This window comes from Ranitomeya imitator, chromosome 2 (genome assembly GCF_032444005.1).
Source record: "Ranitomeya imitator isolate aRanImi1 chromosome 2, aRanImi1.pri, whole genome shotgun sequence".
NCBI lineage: Eukaryota > Metazoa > Chordata > Amphibia > Anura > Dendrobatidae > Ranitomeya > Ranitomeya imitator.
The window spans coordinates 129,034,030-129,058,630 of NC_091283.1; the positions used below are offsets into that span (position 1 = coordinate 129,034,030).

Below are 24,601 nucleotides of genomic sequence, written 5' to 3' on the forward strand. Positions count from 1 at the left end.
AATGACTCACCGTGGTCCAGCCTATAGCTTACCTCTTCATAAAAACTGATTAGATTGGTTTGACAGGAGCGATTTCTCATAAACCCATGCTGATATGGAGTTAAACAGTTATTCTCATTGAGATAATCCAGAATAACATCCCTCAGAAACCCTTCAAATATTTTACCAACAATAGAGGTTAGACTTACTGGCCTATAATTTCCAGGTTCACTTTTGGAGCCCTTTTTGAATATTGGCACCACATTTGCTATGCGCCAGTCCTGCGGAACAGACCCTGTCGCTATAGAGTCCCTAAAAATAAGAAATAATGGTTTATCTATTACGTTACTTAGTTCTCTTAGTACTCGTGGGTGTATGCCATCCGGACCCGGAGATTTATCTATTTTAATCTTATTTAGCCGGTTTCGCACCTCTTCTTTCGCACCTCTTCTACATCAGGAGTCTCAAACACGCGGCCCACATGCGGCCCACATGCGGCCCCTCCGGCTGCTTCATGCGGCCCACAGACCCCGTAACGATCACGCTCGCTCCAGCAGCTGCCGACATCCGTGCTGTAGTGCAGTGTATTGCCGCGCAGAGACGGGCTCTCTGCACAGCACCACTAGTGTCAGCCGCCGGCCTATCAGGGGCCTACAGCAGACATCTGCGCATGGCAGTGACGTTATACGCCGCTGTGCCAGGATGCAGATGTCAGCTGCTGGCCCCCGATAGGCCGGCGGCTGACACTAGTGGTGCTGTGCAGAGAGCCCGTCTCTGCACGGCAATACACTGCACTACAGCACGGATGTCGGCAGCTGCTGGAGCGAGCGTGATCGTTACGGGGTCTATGTGCCGGCGGGCCACAGGAGCACAAAGAACGCAGAGGGAACGGTGGACAGGTGAGAAGAATCTTTTTCTTCTTCTGTTAGGTCTATGTTAAAATGGGGGGGGGGGGGGGGGGCCTGTCTGCAATATATGGGGGGACCTGGATGGGGCACATAACTGCAAGATAGGAACCTGGATGGGGCACATAACTGCAAGATAGTCAAAAAGAAAAAGTCAGACATACAATCAGCTCCGACACCTGTGCTCCACCTTCAGACAACTGAACGTTATATTTGCCACAACAGAATTGGGTGCTCGTAGAAAACAGAAAAAGATATCTGTAACAGCAAAAATAATAAAGAAACGAGCACTCACCATCTGTGCAAAATGTCTTTCCTTTATTGAGGCTTCATGTTAAAAAGCAGGGTATAGCAGGGAGAACCTAAGGGTACTGTCACACAGTGGCACTTTGATCGCTAGGACGGCACGATCCGTGATGTTCCAGCGATATCGTTACGATCTCGCTGTGTCTGACACGCTACTGCGATCAGGGACCCCGCTGAGAATCGTACGTCGTAGCAGATCGTTTGAAACTTTATTTCGTCGCTGGCTCTCCCGCTGACATCGCTGAATCGGCGTGTGTGACACCAATTCAGCGATGTCTTCACTGGTAACCAGGGTAAACATCGGGTTACTAAGCGCAGGGCCGTGCTTAGTAACCCGATGTTTACCCTGGTTACCAGCGTAAACGTAAAAAAACAAACACTACATACTTACATTCCATGTCTGTCCTCGGTGCTGTGCTTCTCTGCACTGGCTGTGAGCGCCGGCCAGCCGGAAAGCACAGCGGTGACGTCACTGCTCTGCTTTACGGCTGACCGGCGCTGACAGTGTAGAGGAAAGCACAGCGCCAGAGGACAGACACGGAATGTAAGTATGTAGTGTTTGTTTTTTTACGTTTACGCTGGTAACCAGGGTAAACATCGGGTTACTAAGCGCGGCCCTGCGCTTAGTAACCCGATGTTTACCCTAGTTACCAGGGGACTTCGGGATCGTTGGTCGCTGGAGAGCTGTCTGTGTGACAGCTCTCCAGCGACGCTGCAGCGATCGGCATCGTTGTCGTATCACTGCAGCGTCGTTTCAGTGTGACGGTACCCTAAGGTTCCAAGTGACGACGATCATTTCGCTCTCCTGAGCTTCTACAGGTCACTGCAAGATAGGCTCCAGCAGGGGGCGCATTACTGCAAGGCATGGGGCGCATTACTGCAAGATAGGGTCCAGCATGGGGCGCTTACTGCAAGATAGAGACCAGTTCAAAAGATGTATAGAGAAAAAAAAGTTATCACTAAAAATGTAATTTTGTCATGCAAACAATGCGGCCCCCGAAGCCAAATGTTTTTCTGTGTGCAGCCCATATACCCAGCCAAGTTTGAGACCCCTGCTCTACATTATAAACTTCTGTGAAGCAGATGGGGGTTCATAGTGCTCACCACACACCTAGATAAGCTCTTTGGGAGGGGGGGGGGGGGGGGTGTCTAGTTTCCAAAATGGGGTCACTTGTGGGGGGTTTCTACTGTTTGGGTACATCAGGAGCTCTGCAAACACAACATGAAGCCTGCAGACCATTCCATCAAAGTCTGCATTTTAAAATGTCACTACTTCCCTTCCGAGCCCCGATGTGTGCCTAAACAGTGGTCCCCCCCACATATGGAGTATCAGTGTACTCAGGACAAACTGGACAACAAAATTCGGGGTCCAATTTCTCCTGTTACCCTTGGGAAAATAAAAAATTGTGAGCTAAAAAAATCATTTTTGATAAATAAAAAAAAAAGGATTTTTTATTTTCACGGCTCTACGTTATAAATTTCTGTGAAGAACTTGGGGGTTCAAAGTGCTCACCACACATCAGATAAGTTCTGTAACGGGTCTAGTTTTCAAAATGGGGTCACTTGTGGGGGGTTTCTACTGTTTAGGCACATCAGGGGCTCTCCAAACACGACATGGCGTCCGATCTCAATTACAGCCAATTCTGCATTGAAAAAGTGAAATGGCGCTCCTTCTCTTCCAAGCTCTGCCGTGCGCCCAAACAGTGGTTTACCCCCACATATGGGGTATCGACGCATTCAGGAAAAATTGCACAACTAATTTTGTGGTTCATTTTCTCTTTTAACACTTGTGAAAATAAAAAAAAATTGGTTCTGAAGTAAAATGTTTGCAAAAAAAAAGTTAAATGTTTATTTTTTCCTTCCACATTGTTTCAGTTCCTGTGAAGCACGTAAAGGGTTGAGGGTATGTGCACACGATGCGGATTTTGCTGCGGATCCGCAGCAGTTTCCCATGAGTTTACAGTTCAATGTAAACCTATGGGAAACCAAAAACGCTGTGCACATTCTGCAGAAAAACTCGTGCGGAAATGCAGCGGTTTACATTCTGCAGTGAGTATGTAGTGTTTTGGTTTTTTTTTTTACTTTTGCAATGGTAACCAGGGTAAATATCGGGTTACTAAGCGCGGCCCTGCACTTACTAACCCGATATTTACTCTGGTTACAAGTGAACACATCGCTGGATCGGCGTCACACACGCCGATCCAGCGATGACAGCGGGTGATCAGCGACCAAAAAATGGTCCTGATCATTCCCCAACGACCTCCCAGCAGGGGCCTGATCGTTGGTCGCTGTCACACATAACGAGATCGTTAGCGGGATCGCTGCTACGTCACCAAAAGCGTGACGTTGCAACGATATCGTTATGTGTGACGGTACCTTAAGGGTCTGTTCACACGGACTGACCGAGGCACTAAATAACCGCCGATGAGTAAACATTTACCGATAGGCGACTGCCTAATATAGCCTGTCATTCACAAGAATCTTTCAGGGTAAATCCAGCTTAGTCCAGAGCCCGAAAAGTAGGAGAGTGGATAATCATGAGCGATCCTACAAACACTCGTTCTTTACAGACTATCTGTTCATGTAAACATGTCAGAGATCATTCAATGGTCGGGTGATTGGATTGTTTATATCTGTAAAACGTCATGTTCATCAGAAGCACATAGTCCTGTGTAAAAGGGATGTGCTGCCCACAGCACGATACTGTATGGGGGCAGAACAATCGTAAGTGAGAAACGACTTCTGGCCAATTGGTGATCACTAAGCTGCATCCAGGGGCTGAATCAGCACATCAAAGGTATATTGGCACCTTTAGTCCATTGAAGGGTTCTAGTCCTGTCAGACTTCGCATGTGACAAGAAAGAAAGGGGAATCAGTGGAAATGGGCCTTTATGCTGCTGGCAACAGCAATGTCTTGAAGGAGTATGTCACAGTTTTCAGACTTTAATCCTTCATGACCCTAGCTTTTTTTCGTTTTTGCGCTTTCATTTTTTGCTCCTTTTGTTTCCAGAGCCATAAGTTTTTTATTTTTTCACCAATATGGCCATTTTCGGGCTTATTTTTATGCGGGATGAGCTATACTTTTGAATGATACCATTGGTTTTACCATATCGTGTAACAGAAAATGGGAAACAAAATTTCCAGTGTGGTGAAACTGCAAAAAAGTGCAATCTCACACTTATTTTTTGTTTGGCTTTTTTGCTAGGTTCACCAATTGCTAAAACTATCCTGCCATTATGATTCTCCAGGTCGTTACGAGTTAGTAAACACCAAGCATGTCTAGTGGTGAAAAAAAAAAAATTCCAAACTTCGCTTAAAAAAAAAAAAAAAATCGTGCCATTTTCAGAGACCCGTAGCGTCTCCATTTTTCGTGATCTGGGGTCAGGTGAGGGCTTATTTTTTCCGCACCGAGCTGTCGTTTTTAATGATACCATTTTGGTGCAGGCACATTCTTTTGATCGCCCGTTATTGCATTTTAATGCAATGTCGCGGTGACCCAAAAAACGTAATCCTGGCGTTTTGATTTTTTCCTCACTACAGCATTTAGCGATCAGGTAATTTTTTTTACTGATAAATAGGGCGATTCTGAACGCCGCAATGCCAAATATGTCTATGTTTGATTTTATTTTTATTGCTTTATTTTGAATGGGGCGAAAGAGGGGTGATTTGAACTTTTTTTTTCTTCTACTTTTGACATGCTTCAATAGCCTCCACCGGAGGCTAGAGGCTGCCACAACTTGATCGGCTTTGCTACATAGAGGCGATGCTCAGATCGCCTGTGTACCCGAACTGCAGACTTGCTATGAACGCCGACCACAGGGTGGCACTCACAGCAATCCGGCATCAACAACCATAGAGGTCTCAAGGATACCTCTGGTTGTCATGCCGCCGCACCAATGACCATGCAGAAACGCTTGTTAAATGCTGCTGTCAGTTTGACAGTGGCATTTAACTAGTTAATAGGCGCCGGTGAATCGTGATTCCACCTGCGCCTATTGCGGGCGCATGCCAGCTGTTCAAAACAGCTGACATGTTCCGACTTTGAGGTGGGCTCACCGCCGGGGCCCGCATCAAAGCTGGGGATACTGACATCGGACGTACTATCCCGTCCGATGTCAGTAAGGGGATAATGACTGTTCAAGACTAAAGAGTAACCAGGTAAAGTGTCAGCATATGGTTGCTCGAATACAGATCTACAGAAATAGTAACACTAATGAGCCGTGTACCTAATGGTATTTTTCTAGAGAGAAGCAGACACTAACATCTCCACATTTCCAGTGTTTCTTGTACCCTCGCCTTTTCGTCCCCTTCTTCCTGTACATATGAGGGTTTGACTTCTGCAGAATTTGTTGCTGTTTCTGAATGACATTAATTTTACCATTTACTGAACTGGGAAAAAAAAAAACAAGTGAATATCAGTCTTGGGTGAATACAGGCTTTCATTACTGAGAGAGATGAGAATTGGTGCTCATAAAGTTCTATGGAGAACTGTATTCAGGAGAACTTGCAGCAGAATATCTGTGCCTCTAGCTCCTCCCTAGATGAGGTGGAGCACCCACGGTCATCTATCTCAGCAATGGAATAATCAGCTGTCTTCACGGAATACAGAGTTTACCCAAGAATTAAGAATGAAAGATCAGGAAGAAAAAAGTAACAGATTTCTGTGATAGCACAAATTACAAAAGTTGCTTATCTTCACGTGTACTATTGATTTAGGCAATAAAAATTAACATGGCTTATTCTTTCAGGAAAAAGCTCTTCAAAACTGCTTTACGAAATAAAATAAAAACTCCCAAAGAAGGAACGTTTCCTGAAGTGGTTTACACTGGAAAGTAATTTCTCACAGCCTCAAAAAAAAATACTCAGTCCGAACATGGCTCCAAAAAGTGGAGGGGTTAATGTCACCAATTTCTGTTGGCCTAGGGATTAATAGTTAATATGCGTCTCCTGTTAAAGTTCCAGTGTCATTAGACTACGGATCTGTAATGGCGCACACCAACATCATTGTATCATCCTATTAAATGTTTCTCCTATATCACTCTGTTGTGTCGCGCACGCAGAAAACTGTGCGTCCTTCAGACTTCTCTCCATGGCAGCAGGATGACCATGATGTGCGTCAACATTAATTCCTGGCGACAAAGTGGGTTGTGCAGTCCAAAAAAATAGGACAATACTTCAAAAGAAAAAAAAAGTGGCGAGAAAAATAAATGTGTTGGGCAGTCACGATGAAGACAAGGGTGCGGTGGTGTAGAAAATCAATGAATGAATTAAAAGACAGCAACGCGTTAAGAAAAAAAAAAAGTTGATCCGATTTCTTTTTCAGATTGGTTTTGAAATGCGTTGCGGTCTTAATAAACGTTCATGGTATTTCTACACCTTCTCACCCTTGTCTTCATGGTAAGAACACCCACAGCAATGGTTTCTTTTGTTTTTTTTTTGGTTTGTTTTTTTTACTAGCAATTGTTTTAATGAGCTATTTTGTCGCCTTTAACGGGTGCAGCAGCGATCTATAAAAGGAAGCCACTTCACTACCACTCATCAGAGTTGTGCCTGACCTGCACAACTACACCAAGTGAGCAGATTCCTTCTACTCTTCTTTGTTTCTTTCCCCCAGGTGGACTACGATAAAATGGAAACCGATCTACAGACTGCACCCAGGAGAAGCAGTGTGGACAATCCGGATCTGCTGTGCATAAAGGAGGGATGGTAGTATATTAGGCCTCACACAGACGTTATATTGGGGTCTGACTATGCACCGCTGTCAAAGGAGGATTTCTCCATCATTCTCTTTTCGGATCAAACTGGTAAGAATAATACTTTTCCCATGCCAATCAAATATTGTTTTACTATTATTCTAGAGGAGAATATACCCCCACAGTACGCAGTCGAGTAGTATGCTGCCACCTATAATGTGCCCTGGGTACTGCCACTATTCTGTAATGCTAGAGCTAGATCAGCATGTCCGGGGCCTGCTGGGTACACGGCTCTGCTCAGAGAGGTGCCCCCTACCTCATTCACTGTACACCCCTTCCATGTCAGTACAAAACTAAGAGATGGGGATGGAATAATACATGGGATCAAAGTCTTGTGTATCTCAGTTGTGACAGAAATGCACCACGTGGGCACTGTGTCCTGGCCCTAAGGCTATGTGCACAAGACTGCTTTTACTGGCATAACATGCATTATTTTTGAAGCGGAAGCCGCTACAGGAAAACGTCAGCTGTGTTTTTCCAGAAGCGTCGTCTTTGCATTTTTTTTTTCACTTCACAAAATAGATAGTGGTGGATTCCACAGCCTTGGAAGCCTAAAGTAGTAAAACGTAAGATGGGGGAGGAAACGTTACAAATCAACAGCAATTCATTTTTCAGAGTCCTAGTCCCCGGGATTGGTGGGGGCCCCAGCGGTCAGACCCTCAGCAATTAGGAAGTTATATTCTAATCACCTATTAATACAACTAAACTACACAAATGATTTTATTCTTGAATTATTTTTTTTTTTAAGTTATTTTTGATTCACATTTCTCAAAATTTCTACGTTTTGTACTGAAATGTAATAGTTCACATATGAAAGAAGCAACAGACCTCAAGGCAGCCTACCAATCCCAATAATAAAAAGGATACAGAGCCAAAAGGTATCCCAAAGGGGCAGAGGGACGCCGCGGCTTATCCCCTTGGGACTGACCACCAGGTATACTTCCTACATTTACACCTTTTATGCCTTGGTAAGACTATCTTTGTTGGTCATGCTATTAGGAAACATGGCGTTTTAGCTCCTCTAATATATATATATACTATGACAGACAGAGACTAGTCTCTTTTGGGTAGTACACCGTTTACATGTACAGGCTATATATGATGTACTTGCATTATTACTGGCATGTCAGTCTAAATATTAGAGATAGGCCTATGGCAGATTCATCCCTCGTCTTTGGTTCCTGCACCTTCCTTACTAATAGAATTATGTTGTTTTTAAATATCTTCTAATAAAATATTGTTTTTTATATTGTACCATGGTCGAGATCATTTCAATCATTGATCACGTCGGTGTGAGATAGTTTAGCTGTATGGTACTTTGTCCCCCGTTCTGAGGGGTGTTATAAATATTATTGAGCCCAATCTGTGTATACATAATATCCTATAAATGTCTATTCCTGATCTAAGGATCTGGGCTTTTAGTTGAGACGAATTGTGCTGCACTTCATGTTCAGGCAGTACTGTAGGGTCGGAGGTTTGTAGGTTTGGCTCACTCTCCACAGCGCTGCCATAAACGCCATTAGGGTTCATACTCAAAAAGGGATGAGTGCAATCAGATTAAAAAATAAATTAAAAAAAAATTGGATTGCACTCTGACCAATTTTATTCAATGGGTTATGTCTCATATGCTATTTTTCAACTTTCTTTTTCTCAGCTGAAATCGTACTGAGAAAAAAATGCAGCATGCTGTGGTTTGCCGCATATCTCGGATGAGACTCGCCAATGCAAGTCAATGGGTGCGAGGGGAGAATATATATATATATATATATATATATATATATATATATATATATATATATATATATATATATATATATATATATATATATAGCACATCACTTGGACCATGCGAGTGCTGTCCCATTTTCACACACCGATGTCCTTTGATAAGGAGAAAAATTGCCCCTTAGACCTTTGAAAAGCCAGCAATTCATGTACATGTATTTATTAAAAGAATTTTTCTGAAAAATATGGCATGGTCTCCAGCTTAATTTTCTTAACGAGCAGAAAGAAAGCCAACAACTGGAGAGTCATTTACAGCCTGGGAAGGGTATAATACACATGGAGCTTCCCAGGATATTAATATCAGCTCACAGCTGTATAATTAGCTTTTACTGGCTATTAAAATGGGGGATCCATTGACGTACGGTCCCCCATAACAACCAGCAAAGATTAGGCAGACAGCTGTGGGCTGATATTAATAGCCTAGGAAGGGGCCATTGATATTGACCCCCCTCCCGGCTAAAAAATATCATCTCTCAGCCACTCTAGAAAAAGCGCATCTACAGTATAAGATGTACCAATTCTGGTACTTAGACTCACTCTTCCCAACTGCCCTGTAACGGTGGCAAGTGGGGCGATAGCTGGGGAAGGAGGGGGGTGTTGATGTCACCTTTGTATTGTCAGGTGACATCAAGCACCGAGGTTAGTAATGGAGAGGCATCAATAAGACGCCCCCATTACTAGCCTCATGCTTTAATTATTTATCATCTTTAAACGTTGTTATGACTTGTATATGAAGTGTTGAATTGTAAAGCACTGTGGAATATGTTGGAGCTATATAAAGATTATTATGGAAATCAGATGCAAAGTCTGAAAGATCGGACTGTACTTGCATGAAAATTGCATGACACGTCCTACTTTTCTGGATCCAAATCTAAACTTATTCCTTTTTCACACATGGGTATAAGCCCTTAATGTGAGATCGGTGTCCACTGCAGGGGTCTCATGTGGCCAGTAGGACGGATAAGGCTCAAGGCCACAGCCACTGTGTAATGTGCCTGATTGATGTCAGACAAGACACAGAGGCAATACAGAGCACTTCCTGCATTCCTCACTACCTCATCTTCTCTGATGTCACAGTCCAGCTGGATTACGGCTGTTATTACTTAGGAAAACATTGCAGTCTTTCCCGATGCCTCATTCACGGGCTGGGCCGCCATCACCACACCAATATTATGGGATTATCGGCAGCATTGTCACCCACATGATAAAATCTTGTACAGATTTGTAGCAAACACTACAGCCGCTGCCTGAGTCAGAAGAGCTGCAATGGGCGGCATTGGAGAGTCCATCCACATGAACCAGAAATGCTGCGGCTATTCCATGCAGATCTACGCACAAAAATGTGCAGATATCCTTAGTACCAGGAATGGCATTGTCACAATTCTCACGGTCTGTGACCGAGGTGCTTACAATCCTCAGCATCAATTTCTGTTGCAGATCTCGCCCTGTTCAAAGTAAAGCAGGAACATGCCCCAAGAATTCTGCAGCAAATCATTATTACACAGGCGGATGTTCCCACTGCAGGAAGGAGACATTGCCGTGACACAGATCATGCAGCCGAGGATCGCCATGTCCTGCAGATCAATCAGCAACAAGCAAGTCACAAGGAAATCCAAGCGCTTCTATTCCGACTTGCTTGTGGCGGTCATGGTACCCAGCAGATTCACCTGCTCTACGCCGCCAAGAAACTGCAGTATACTGCGATTAAGGCTGCAAGAGCTGCGCAGTCCAGGCCTAAAGGTTCTTGCACATGGAAGAAAAACGTATCAGTAAATTTAAAACAGCGATCACCTACGAATTTCACAGATTTCCCACATTGTCCTGCATATACAACGAGCCACTTATTCTACTCACCTACGCAGCGCCGTTAATTCCACAGCACATTACAGGCAGTATCGGCACTGTCTGGATAATGGGGCTCACAATCTACATTTCCTATCAGTATGTCTTTGGAGTGTGGGAGGAAACACACAGGGACACATTAAACTCCTTGCATGTGTTGTCCTTGGCACACGAAGCCACAGTCCTAGGGCCTGCTCTGCTCCCCAATGTAAATACTCCATATAAACAGCCTCAGAAGAGGACAGGAGCTCTACTGCCACCTGCAGGAGGGAGCAGAACAAGGAAACCTGGGACAGGAGCTGCAGCAGATCCATCCACACAGGAATGTGGAGGAGTCGCCACAACCGCCAATCACATCGCTGCTCTCATTTCTTCTGTATAATGGCTGTAAAAAACTGAATTCTGATTGGTTGCCCAGGACACCACCCCCCCCCCCCCTTGTAAGATATATAACGGCGGGGGACGTTGAGCAATGCAATTCCACAACCGCCACCCGCCCGGGAGACACGATCACACGGAGCGGCAGTGTCATGGCCGTGCGCTGTACAGGAAGGAGCTCCTCGCATGACGCCGCACTGCCCTGCAGCACAGTCATGGGCCTCCATACGGGAGCGCATCCCGGAGCAGGGCCGCCCCCCGTACACACGGCCCGAGCGCTCACCTCCCGCCATAATCCCGCTCCACACGGCGCCGGCTGTAAACACCCGCTCCTAACACATTGGGCCTAGTCATCCCCATAAAGCCTGGGCCTCGCGTAGTTTTCCAACCGAAAGTTCGCCACACAGAGGAGCCCCGGTATACGTGGCCCGGCCGGGAAACCGACGACTGTTTCATCCCCCACGTCTACTAGAATGATTTTTCTCACGGTACAGACCTCACGTAGAGCCCTCTTGCTCCGGTATCCGCTCTATTCCGGCTCCTCCGCCCAGACCTCTCCTTATTCCGCCATCTTCTCCATTGTTACGAAGGCAGCCCGGAAGTAAGAGGAAGGGGTGTGGCCTCAACTAAGCTCAGGATGGTGGAGCACCGCGAGAGAACGCGCGATTTCCTTACGTCACGTCAGTGTGGAGGCGCCATGTTAGTTGTGGCAGGAAAATAGGATCTCGCGCCATCTAGCGGTGGGTTAGATAGTATGCCGGGAAAAAGTCGCTTTGTGGATGTGGACAAAATGTAGGTGCAGTGATGGCCTGTGCGCCCATGTGCCTCACGCCCAGCAGCCGTTCCTCAGCTATGTAACTGTATATCATGTCCTCTGCTAGTTATTATTTCTATCATGGAAGCAGAAGTCACCGAACACGACTGATAATGTATAGGTAATGACAAATTACTTGGCACTCAGAGGTTTGTTTTTGCAAGATGAAGTTGAACATTTCGTTTATTTGTGCATCCAGTTCAAAGATTTTAAACGTTTTCAGTCTAATCACAAGACCTTCATCAGAAACGTCTTTCAGGCTACGTTCACGTTAGCGTTGCGCGCCGCTGCGTCGGCGACGCAACGCACGACGCACAAAAAAATGCGCGCAAACGCACGCAAAAACGCTGCGTTTTGCGACGCGTGCGTCGTCTTTTGACGAAAATCGGACGCACGAAAAATGCAACTTGTTGCATTTTCCTGCGTCCGACGCTAGCGTCGGAAACGACGCACGTGTCGGAAAACGCAACAAAAAAAATGCACGCGTCCCCCATGTTAAACATAGGGGCGCGTCGCCGCTGCGTCGCCGACGCAACAGCGACGCACATTAGCGGAACGCAAATGTGAACGTAGCCTAACATAACTGAAATATATGTAAAATTACACAGAGATTTAGCGAGAAAAAACTGAATGATACACAATCAGAATAAGACATGAAAACATCGTCAATTCTGTCCAAAACAAAATATATCCACACCATACCTGGCCACACTGCACCTAACCACACTGTACCCAGCCACACCATACCTGGCCACACTGCACCTAACCACACTGTACCCAGCCACACCATACCTGGCCACACTGCACCTAACCACACTGTACCCAGCCACACCATACCTGGCCACACTGCACCTAACCACACTGTACCCAGCCACACCATACCTGACCACACTGCACCTAACCACACTGTACCCAGCCACACCACACCTGACCACACTGCACCTAACCACACTGTACCCAGCCACACCACACCTGGCCACACTGCACCTAACCACACTGTACCCCGCCACACCACACCTGGCCACACTGCACCTAACCACACTGTACCCGGCCACACCATACCTGGCCACACTGCACCTAACCACACTGTACCCAGCCACACCACACCTGGCCACACTGCACCTAACCACACTGTACCCCGCCACACCACACCTGGCCACACTGCACCTAACCACACTGTACCCAGCCACACCATACCTGGCCACACTGCACCTAACCACACTGTACCCGGCCACACCACACCTGGCCACACTGCACCTAACCACACTGTACCCAGCCACACCACACCTGACCACACTGCACCTAACCACACTGTACCCAGCCACACCACACCTGGCCACACTGCACCTAACCACACTGTACCCGGCCACACCATACCTGGCCACACTGCACCTAACCACACTGTACCCGGCCACACCACACCTGGCCACACTGCACCTAACCACACTGTACCCAGCCACACCACACCTGACCACACTGCACCTAACCACACTGTACCCAGCCACACCACACCTGGCCACACTGCACCTAACCACACTGTACCCAGCCACACCATACCTGGCCACACTGCACCTAACCACACTGTACCCAGCCACACCATACCTGGCCACACTGCACCTAACCACACTGTACCCAGCCACACCATACCTGGCCACACTGCACCTAACCACACTGTACCCAGCCACACCATACCTGGCCACACTGCACCTAACCACACTGTACCCGGCCACACCATACCTGGCCACACTGCACCTAACCACACTGTACCCAGCCACACCATACCTGGCCACACTGCACCTAACCACACTGTACCCAGCCACACCATACCTGGCCACACTGCACCTAACCACACTGTACCCGGCCACACCACACCTGGCCACACTGCACCTAACCACACTGTACCCAGCCACACCATACCTGATCACACTGCACCTAACCACACTGTACCCAGCCACACCATACCTGGCCACACTGCACCTAACCACACTGTACCCAGCCACACCATACCTGGCCACAGTGCACCTAACCACACTGTACCCGGCCACACCACACCTGGCCACACTGCACCTAACCACACTGTACCCAGCCACACCATACCTGACCACACTGCACCTAACCACACTGTACCCAGCCACACCACACCTGGCCACACTGCACCTAACCACACTGTACCCAGCCACACCATACCTGGCCACACTGCACCTAACCACACTGTACCCAGCCACACCATACCTGGCCACACTGCACCTAACCACACTGTACCCAGCCACACCATACCTGGCCACACTGCACCTAACCACACTGTACCCAGCCACACCATACCTGGCCACACTGCACCTAACCACACTGTACCCAGCCACACCATACCTGGCCACACTGCACCTAACCACACTGTACCCGGCCACACCATACCTGGCCACACTGCACCTAACCACACTGTACCCGGCCACACCACACCTGGCCACACTGCACCTAACCACACTGTACCCAGCCACACCATACCTGACCACACTGCACCTAACCACACTGTACCCAGCCACACCATACCTGGCCACACTGCACCTAACCACACTGTACCCAGCCACACCATACCTGGCCACACTGCACCTAACCACACTGTACCCAGCCACACCATACCTGGCCACACTGCACCTAACCACACTGTACCCAGCCACACCATACCTGGCCACACTGCACCTAACCACACTGTACCCAGCCACACCATACCTGGCCACACTGCACCTAACCACACTGTACCCAGCCACACCATACCTGGCCACACTGCACCTAACCACACTGTACCCAGCCACACCATACCTGGCCACACTGCACCTAACCACACTGTACCCAGCCACACCATACCTGGCCACACTGCACCTAACCACACTGTACCCAGCCACACCATACCTGACCACACTGCACCTATCCACACCGTACCTGGCCACACTACACCTAACGACACTGTACCTAACCACACCTTACCTGACCACACCGTAGCTGGCCACACCGTACCTGGCCACACTGCACCTAACCACACTGTACCTATCCACAACATACCTAACCACACCGTACCTGACCACACCATACCTGACCACACTGCACCTAACCACACTGTACCCAGCCACACCATACCTGACCACACTGCACCTATCCACACCGTACCAGGCCACACTACACCTAACGACACTGTACCTAACCACACCTTACCTGACCACACCGTACCTGGCCACACCGTACCTGGCCACACTGCACCTAACCACACTGTACCCAGCCACACCATACCTGACCACACTGCACCTATCCACACCGTACCTGGCCACACTACACCTAACGACACTGTACCTAACCACACCTTACCTGACCACACCGTACCTGGCCACACTGCACCTAACCACACTGTACCTATCCACAACATACCTAACCACACCGTACCTGACCACACCATACCTGACCACACTGCACCTAACCACACTGTACCCAGCCACACCATACCTGACCACACTGCACCTATCCACACCATACCTGGCCACACTACACCTAACGACACTGTACCTAACCACACCTTACCTGACCACACCGTACCTGGCCACACCGTACCTGGCTACACTGCACCTAACCACACTGTACCCAGCCACACCATACCTGACCACACTGCACCTATCCACACCGTACCTGGCCACACTACACCTAACGACACTGTACCTAACCACACCTTACCTGACCACACTGTACCCGGCCACACCATACCTGGCGACACTGCACCTAACCACACTGCACCTAACCACACTGTACCCGGCTACACCATACCTGACCACACTGTACCTAACCACACTGCACCTAACCACACTGTACCCGGCCACACCATACCTGACCACACTGTACCTAACCACACTGCACCCGGCCACACCATACCTGGCCACACTGTACCTAACCACACTGCACCTAACCACACTGCACCTAACCACACTGTACCTGGCTACACCATACCTGGCCACACTGCACCTAACCACACTGTACCCGGCCACACCATACCTGGCCACACTGCACCTAACCACACTGTACCCGGCCACACCACACGCCCCCGGAAGAAGCCAGGGCGAAACGTGCGTTGGGGTGAGGAGGGTCTCTGTGGCAGTCCAGGGTGATCCCGCAGGCATCGGCACACTAACACAGCGCTCCTGACAGGTAATTTAACCTTTAATTTATGTGATTGAATTGACACTGGGGACATTACTATTCTGTAACATATTGCTCTTTATTTTTGGGCCTTTTGGGTGGATGGGAATTTTCCCTGGGTCTAGTTCGGTGTCAATATATTGAGTCAGTATTGAGAGTGTAGTGCTGTGTTGTGCTGGGTGTCTGTGGTTTTTACCCCCTTCCTTATAGCTCCAGATCCCTGCTTATTTATTGATCTCTAATTCTGAGAATATTGCAAATGCATACATTATAGCCAAGGAAATATTATATTATATGATCTTTGGAGCTATATATTTACTATCAAGTATACAAGGTTGGTTTACTGTCTGGAGCCCCTCCTGTTGAATATCTTGGATTATGTTTTTTGTCTGTCATTTTTATATACTTTATGTGTTTTCAATAAATATGGTTAATATTTTAATTTGGTTCGCTTCATTTTGACTACTTTTTTGTAGGTCTTTCTTTGTTGTTATGTATTGTGGAAGTGCCTGGTAGTTTATTGGGAATTTTTTTGATACACCCGGCCACACCATACCTGGCCACACTGCACCCCCCCCCCCCCCCCCGGTGGCCTGCTAGTGTAATTGCATTGCTGCTGGGTCAGCTGATGTGGGTGGCAACCACTCCCACCATCCTTCAAGAGCAAAGAAGAAAGAGAAGACTGACAGCACTCACTTATTGGGGCGCCAGGTCCACATCCAGGGAACCTTCCTGGAACATCCACATAGTCCAAAGAGAAACAAAAGACCAGCGCTCCATCCGGGTGTAATATTCCAAAGTGCAAACTTTATTGGGCCATGTTACAGCAACGTTTCGACCCGAAGGTCTTTGTCAAGCATGCTTGACAAAGACCTTCGGGTCGAAACGTTGCTGTAACATGGCCCAATAAAGTTTGCACTTTGGAATATTACACCCGGATGGAGCGCTGGTCTTTTGTTTCTCTTTGGACCATCCTTCAAGAGGTCACCTGATGCATGAGCTGACTGTCGGTGTTAGAGTTCATTCTGCAGCGACCAAGCTGGGAAAAGGAGTTTGCTGGGAGCAGTGGTTCTTCAGCTGAGTCTGGTGTTTCATTCCTGCTGTGCTCTGTTATTTTCCTTTACCTTGTCTGTCATACCTTCCCTTTGTGTTGTATTAGTGCAGCGGTGGGACCAGTGTCCGCACTTGCCTTACCTAAGGATAGAATGTAAGCCCGCAAGGGCAGGGTCCTCTCACCCCTCTATATCAGTCTGTCATTGTTAGTTTGCTTACTGTAAGTGATAGCTGTAATTTTTATGTAACCCATTGTCATGTACAGCACCATGGAATCAATGGTGCTATGTAAATAAATAATAATAATAGGTGCAGGGCAAGCGAGGGCTTAGGTATCCTGCTCGGCGACAGGTTGAAAAAAACCATATAGGGAGATCAGGGCACATCCTTAGGAGAATTCAGGAGGTGTCAATTTCCCCATTCCCTATCACAGAGCCCACCATTGTAATTGTGTCCCTGGTGTCTTGTGCCATTTGGTAACCGACCTATCGTGAGGTCGTATCACACCGCTTCAGTCACATCGTGACAATGACACTCTGACGGTAAAAACCTTACAGATACTGATGACACTCAAATCCAAAACCCTGATGACACTCGGACCATTTTTTTTTTTGCGTATGTGAGAAATAACTCACTGTCTGAATGAGCACCCATTGTCTCCAACATTTCAATCCTTGAGGAGTAATCTGAAAATACATCTGTTCAGGAATCCTTGCAGCCAACAATAACTCCACTGTTACCTCACTACAATCGGAGCTGCTCCAACCTACTGTCTCCTTCGCCATTACCCTGTGGATTGTAAGGTCTGAGAGGGCAGGGTCCATTCCCCCTCTGTACCACTGTTTGTTCATTGTATTTTTTATATATATTTTGTATGTAAATCCTTTTCACATGTAAAGAACTCTGTAATCAATGATACTTTAAAATTAAATAATAATAATTTTGTTGTACATTTGACAATTTGATTAATTTTTATTTCATTTTTTCGGGAGGGGAGATGGCCCACTCATCTTTGCAGAATTGTTGTAATTCAGCCACAGCATCTCAATCATATTTTAGTCAGAACTTTGACTAGGCTACTCCAAAGTCTTAATTGTGTTTTTCTTAAGCCATTCAAAGGTGTGTTTTACCACTTGAAGTCTTCCAGGTCCTGAAGCAGCCCCAGACCATAACACGACCACCACCATATTTTACTGTTGACCTGATGTTCCTTTTCGGAAATGGTATATTACTTCTACGCCAGATATAATGGGACACGCTTTCAAAAAGTTCAATTTTTGTGTCATCAGTCCACAAAGTATTCTCCCAAAAGTTTTGGAGATCATCAAGATGTGTTCTGGCAAAACTGAGATGAGCCTTTATGTTCTTATTGCTCAGCAGTGCCTTTTGTCTTGGAACTCTGCCATGCAAGCCATTTTTTCCCACTTTTTCTTATGGTGGAGTCATGAACACTGACTTTTACTGAGGCAATTGAGGCCTGCGGTTCTTTGGATGTTGTTGGGTCTTTTTTGAATGAGTCGTCGCTGCGCTCTTGGGGTAATTTTGGTCAGCTGACCACTCCTGCGAAGGTTCACCACTGCTCCATGTATTCGCCATTTCTAGATAATGGATCTCATAGCGGTTACCTGGAGTCTCAAAGTTTTAGAAATGGCTTTATAACCTTTTCTAGACTGATAGATCTCAATTACTTTGTTTCTCATTTATTCCTGAATTGCTTTGGATCGCGGCATTATTAGCTTTTGAGGATCTTTTGGTCTACTTTACTTTGTCAGGCAGGTCCTATTAAGTGATTTCTTTTCTGAGAACAGGTATGACAGTAATCAGGCCTGGGTGTGGTAAGGGAATTTGAACTCAGCTTCCCAAATATGTGATAAACCACAGTTTAATTTATGTTTTAAGGGGAAGGAATCACTTTTTCACACAGGGCCCTGTAGGTTTGGATTTTTTTCCCTTAATAATAAAGACCTTCATTTAAAAACTGCATTTCTCTAGTCACCTTCCATGACAGTCACCTTGGAGGATGTCTCCCTGCCCTAATGGGGGACAGGAAACACAGAGAGGTTAAATAACCCTCCCCTTCCTGCTACTTCCAGTGTTTTCTGTCCCCAGTGGGGCATGAAGAGGTTCCTCTCAGGTGCTGCCGTGGCTAGCGAACGGAGCCCTTGGTATTCTTACCGTGCTGGGCAGCCGAGGTCGGGCGGTTCTCCTCTCCTCCATACGGCTACTCCCGTCTCCATCTTCCGTGGACTCGGGACCCCCTTCCCGCCCCTCCCACACCTCTCAGGTGCTGCCGTGGCTAGCGAACGGAGCCCTTGGTATTCTTACCGTGCTGGGCAGCCGAGGTCGGGCGGTTCTCCTCTCCTCCATACGGCTACTCCCGTCTCCATCTTCCGTGGACTCGGGACCCCCTTCCCGCCCCTCCCACACCTCTTTGGGAGGTAAAGCGGGGTGGTGATGTGCTGCCAGGGTCCTCCTGAAGCTCTCCGGTGTCTTCCTCCCTGCGTGCGGCTGAAGTTCCGGGGACCGTGCGTGCCGTATGTGACATCAGCAGCACACTTCCGGTTCACGTCCTGGGGCTCCACACTGGAATGCACATGCCACCTCCTGCGTTCCAGGTGCTTTGATGCCTGAATCACTGCTAGGGTCGTTCATGGGATCCTCCCTACGGACCAAGGGGAGGAGGAGCACACAACTGACGCTGGACCTTGATGCCTTCATATCCTGGTCAGGGGCCTCCAGGTAAGACGCTATGTCTCTGTCTCTGTGTAACTGCTGACAGTTTGACCATGGACGGCAACAAACCCACTGCTACATCTGCAGAACCCAGCATACACCCTCCTACCGTGAGTAACTGGGCTGGTCCTTCACTGTCCAGACTTGTTAGTATGGGTCATTTAGTATGTCTTTTCTCTCTTCTAGGGAGAAAAGGTATCTGCCCCAAAGAACAAACCTAGCCGAAAGTGTGACGTTTGTGGCTCCAGACTGCTTATAAGAAGACCCTTTGTCAACCCTGCACGGATGACATATTACATGCGGAACAGCCCTCCCTCCTGGAAAGCATTAAAACACTGATTGAGCAGGAGGTACAAACCTCCATGGCAGCCCTTCCCCAGCCCCTGGTGTCGCATCCTCCTCCCCCCTAAAAAGAGGAAAATGGCATCTGTTGAAACTGACTCTGACTCGGGCGAAGTTCATACTTCAGGGTCAAAAGATATTTGGGAGAATGAGGGCTCCACATCCACCCCTAAACCTGATGGGGAAAAAGTACTATTTTTCTTCGGAGGATATGGATGAGCTTGGTTCAATAGTAAGAAACACCATGGGGGTCGAGGAGGTGGAGGAAAGGCAATCAGTTCAGGATGAGATATTTGGGGGTCTGAAACCCAAAAGTAAAAAAGGGTTTCCTATCCATGAAAATGTCCAAAATCTTATTTTTCAGGAGTGGGCTTCCCCAGAGAAGGGCCTTAGCGTTCCTTCAGAATTAAGGAACCGCTTTCCCCTTGAAGGTGATAATTCTATTTGGGAAGTCCCTAGGGTGGACGTCCAAGTCTCTAAATTAACTAAAAAGACGTCCATCCCATTCGAGGATTCCTGTCAATTAAAAGATCCCATGGATCGTAAGATAGAAAGTCACCTAAAAAAGTCCTGGGAATCCTCTACAAATTTGCTTAAAGCAAGTATTGCTTCCACATGCGTCGCCAGAGCCCTAGTTCTCTGGCTTCGCTAGTTAGAGAAACACCTCTACCAGGGGACCTCCAGAGAGGAAATCCTGGACTCCTTACCCCTCCTCCAAAAGGTGACAGGGTTCTTAGCCGATGCCTCAGGAGAATCTGTTTGAGTGGCTGCTTGGTCTTTAGTCCTCTTTAACTCAGCCAGGAGAGCCCTTTGGCTGAAATCATGGGGAGGTGATATCACCTCTAAGACCAAACTTTGCACCATCCCCTTTCAGGGACACCATGTGTTCAGGCCAGTCTTGGATGACATCCTTGAAAAGGCATCTGATAGGAAAAACTCGCTTCACAAACAAAAAATCACTAGGAAGTGTTTTTTCTTCCCCCCTCGTGAACAGTCCTCCCAGAAGTAGTTCAGAAGTAAAGGTAAATCGGGCCGATGGAGCTACCCGAAGGGGGGTAAAGGCAGGAACATCCTTGTTCCCCCAACAACAGCAGACCCCTGATAAACAGTGACTCTCCGGTGTGGGGGCCAACTCTCGCAATTTCTCGCCCAATGGCGGTCTATTTCCATGATCCAGTGGATCCTCCACACCATACAATTCTGGTTGAAGTAGGAATTCGAGAGTCCTCCACCCCAATGCCTGAGTATTACCCAGGGCCGGACTGCGACTAAAATTCAGCCCTGGCATTTGAAGTCACACAGGCCCACTTGTCACATGGTGACTTTATAATATCTTTGTACACTTGTAGGTTACAAGAAGTGAGGGGAGTGTAACACGACTATATAACATATAATTACAGCTGTATCCAGCATTACAGCTCAGTCCCCATAGAATGTAATGCAGCCAGTTCCCGTAGAATGTAATGCAGCCAGCCCCCATAGAATGTAATGCAGCACAGCCCCATAGAATGTAATGCAGCCCAGCCCCATAGAATGTAATGCAGCACAGCCCCCATAGAATGTAATACAGCACAGCCCCCATAGAATGTAATGCAGCACAGCCCCCATAGAATGTAATGCAGCCAGTCCCCATAGAATGTAATGCAACCCAGCCCCATTGAATGTAATGCAGCCAGCCCCCATAGAATGTAATACAGCACAGGCCCCATAGAATATAATACAGCACAGGCCCCATAGAATGTAATGCAGCACAGCCCCCATAGAATGTAATGCAGCCAGTCCCCATAGAATGCAAATTAATGCAGCCAGCCCCCATAGAATGTAATATAGCCAGCCCCCATAGAATATAATACAGCACAGCCCCCATAGAATGTAATGCAGCACAGCCTCATAGAATGCAATGCAGCCCAGCCCCATAGAATGTAATGCAGCCAGCCCCCATAGAATGTAATACAGCACAGGTACCATAGAATGTAATGCAGCACAGCCCCCATAGAATGTAATGCAGCCAGTTCCCATAGGGTGTAATGCAGTACAGCCCCCATAGAATGTAATGCAGCCAGTTCCCATAGGATGTAATGCAGCCCCCCCCAATAGCCCCACAATCCATCACTCATTGATATATAATAACAATAATAATAAAAAAAACAAACACTCTACTCACCTTTCCTCTTGCCCCGCGCTGCTCCAGGCTCCGGTCTCAGCAGCTGCAGTCTGCCTGCCCAGTCACACAGCAGGTGCGCGATGATATGACGTCATCGCGCACCCGCAGTGTCAGCGGCAGGCAGAGCGGGGAATGATGGGAGAGGGAGCGACAGCAGACGCTCTCTCCCCATCATTGCATTCAACTGTACCGGCGTCAATGACGCCGGTATAGTTGAATGCGGGGCCGGGAGTGTGCCGACAGCGGGGGGAGTGTGCCGACAGCGGCACACTCGAGCGGCCCACTACTGCCACCGGCCCTTCTGGCATTTGCCAGAACTGCCCGATGGCCAGTCCAGCCCTGGTATTACCCCAGAACTGCCCCCAGACCTCCAGGACTCCCTTCTCCTACAATTACAGGATCTCTTGCGAGAAAAAGTAATTTATCAAGTACCTCATCAGGATTTAGGCAGAGGCCATTACTCTCGTCTATTCCCCATAAGGTAGCCCTCCGGGGAAATGCGGAGTGAACATAAATTTAAAACCTCTGAATCAGTTCATCAGATACCAGAGGTTCAAGATGGAGTCAATCAGAACGGCAATCCCACTTATCGGACAGAACTGGATGATGGCTACGATAGACCTGAGGGATGCCTATTACCATGTTCCGATCCATCTGGATCACAGGAGGTTCCTCAGGTTCGTGATCTTCCACAACCGCAGGATCACCCATTTTCAGTTCAATGTGCTCCCCTTCGGCGTATCCTCAGCTCCGAGGGTGTTCTCAAAGGTTATGAGAGATGCAGTCATCTTCATCCATCTTCAGGGAATTTGCCTCATGCCATACTTAGACGACCTTCTTATCATCGCTCCATCAATATCTCAGCTGAACCGGGATGTGTCAAAGACACTAGGTATACTCAAGTCATTGCATTGAGGTCCTCCATCACATTTAAGTTCACTTCCCCTTTCTCCCTTATCTCGTTATTTGTACTTCATTTATAAGATAACCTTCTATCTTTCAAATTCTCTTATGGTTAGCCAGGCACCCACATTACCCTAATGACAGACTCTTCATTTACCTACCATTTTTGGTGCACCTTACAAACTGTTTTCGTCCATTGTGACCTTTCCTCACTTAGGATCCCCTTTCCATTCTTATTTTCTACACATCCACTCCCCCCTTTTGTTTTTCCCATTTATATTTATCCCTCATACGCCCCCTTTCCCCCCCCTCCTTCCTTCCTTTTATTGCCGTGTCTAAGTATTCACATGGGCATCTCAATGCGCATGCGCCGGTATTCGTAAATATATATATATATATACATTTCCTTCACCTACCGGCAACATCGCTATTTCCCTTCCCCCTCACTGCACTCCAGATCGCTCCTGTCAAACCAATCTAATCAGTTTTTATGAAGAGGTAAGCTATAGGCTGGACCACGGTGAGTCATTGGACGTGGTATATCTCGATTTTTCCAAAGCGTTTGATACCGTGCCGCACAAGAGGTTGGTACACAAAATGAGAATGCTTGGTCTGGGGGAAAATGTGTGTAAATGGGTTAGTAACTGGCTTAGTGATAGAAAGCAGAGGGTGGTTTGTTATGGCTGGCAATCAGGCAACACAGCGTGCAGTAATCAGCGCACATACAGAGATCTGGCAATAACCAAAAACAATAGGACGAGCTCTGAGACGTGGAATCTCTGTAGACTGCAGTACCTGATCTATCCTCACACAACTATAAGCAGCAGTGGATTGCGCCTATCAACTACCTATGCAACTCGGCACTGCCTGAGGAGCTGACTAGCCTGAAGATAGAAATACAAGCCTGACTTACCTCAGAGAAATACCCCAAAGGAATAGGCAGCCCCCCACATATAATGACTGTTAGCAAGATGAAAAGACAAACGTAGGAATGAAATAGATTCAGCAAAGTGAGGCCCGATATTCTAGACAGAGCGAGGATAGCAAAGAGAACTATGCAGTCTACAAAAAACCCTAAAACGAAAACCACGCAAAGGGGCAAAAAGACCCACCGTGCCGAACTAACAGCACGGCGGTGCACCCCTTTGCTTCTCAGAGCTTCCAGCAAAAGTTAATAGCAAGCTGGACAGAAAAAACAGAAAACAAACTAGAAGCACTTATCTAGCAGAGCAGCAGGCCCAAGGAAAGATGCAGTAGCTCAGATCCAACACTGGAACATTGACAAGGAGCAAGGAAGACAGACTCAGGTGGAGCTAAATAGCAAGGCAGCCAACGAGCTCACCAAAACACCTGAGGGAGGAAGCCCAGAGACTGCAATACCACTTGTGACCACAGAAGTGAACTCAGCCACAGAACCCACAACAGTACCCCCCCCTTGAGGAGGGGTCACCGAACCCTCACCAGAACC

General features: G+C 47.5%; 1 protein-coding gene across 2 annotated transcripts in view; it reads right to left on the reverse strand.

Annotated features, from left to right (window-relative positions):
- The window catches only part of RLIM (ring finger protein, LIM domain interacting), a 35,784-nt gene extending 24,242 nt beyond the window's left edge, over positions 1–11,542 (reverse strand). For both annotated transcript variants that reach the window (XM_069747230.1, XM_069747229.1), the window contains exon 1: positions 11,445–11,542. The gene's annotated coding sequence lies outside the window, so the exon portion shown is untranslated. The remainder of the gene's footprint in view (positions 1–11,444) is intronic.
- Positions 11,543–24,601: the final 13,059 nt, after the last annotated feature.